This window comes from Adiantum capillus-veneris, chromosome 11, assembly GCF_014529385.1.
Source record: "Adiantum capillus-veneris isolate H3 chromosome 11, ASM1452938v2, whole genome shotgun sequence".
NCBI classification, from domain to species: Eukaryota; Viridiplantae; Streptophyta; class Polypodiopsida; order Polypodiales; family Pteridaceae; genus Adiantum; species Adiantum capillus-veneris.
In genome coordinates, this window is record NC_140941.1 from 50,743,359 (window position 1) to 50,744,309 (window position 951).

The window sequence follows — 951 nt, forward strand, 5'->3', positions numbered from 1 at the left end:
TCCAGGCATGGTTGGTTTTTTTCTCTCTCAAGTTGCTTCTGTGGTGATAGACTCTCTGCTATCTAAATGCTTAGCTAGCAGTTTTGTGGCACCACTCAATTCAAAGTTTTGCTAGTTTGATTTTTGCTTTTGTTTTTTTTTTGTTTTTTTGGTGGACAAGTGTCCTGGTTCCTGAGACATGGTCCTGATGGTGTAAATGGCATTCTTGTGAAGACTTCGTAGGATTGTGTGCCACTATTTAATATACAGAGAGGGAGGACACCGTGGCTATGTTTGGCAGAAGTTTGTGGAGGTACCTTATATAGAGGACATGTTTTCCCTAACATGCTTCTATGATTTCTACTTGTGCATCCTTGCATGCAAAATTGGCATGGCCAAGGCTTGTTTCACTAGTTTTTACTTGGCAGTGTGGGTGTAGGGTGTCTACTGTCTCGTGAAAGGTCTCTTTTGCTTATAGCCTTTTTCTTGTAGGGCAAGGAGTTTTAAGGGAGTTGTGAGGGTTTTGTGAGAAAGGTCTTGCTAATAGCTTTTTTTCTTGTAGGGCAAGGAGTTTTAAGTGAGTTTTATGAGTGGTGAGTGTGGCAAGCTAGGCAATGTTACGACAGTGGGAGTGATGCTTGTATGAGGCTAGCTAGTCATAGATTGTCATCAAGGTGCAGTCTAGAAGGTTGTCTTGGATTAGGAGTTGTGGCAATTATGTAATTGCTCTAGTATGGACTGAAAGCCAGAATTGTGTACAACTAGATATATTTCATATACTCATATTGTGAAAGATGGACCCTTGGTCCTCCTCGAAACTTTGCAATATCACAGATGAAATGCAAGCCCTCCCCAGGACTCTTGTCCAGGAATCAGTCTGTTTTTGCGCAGATGTATGTACAACAAGGTCAAATCATCAAAACTGGTGGACTACCAACTCATCATGCATTTGTACTAAAGTTCTCATCCTAA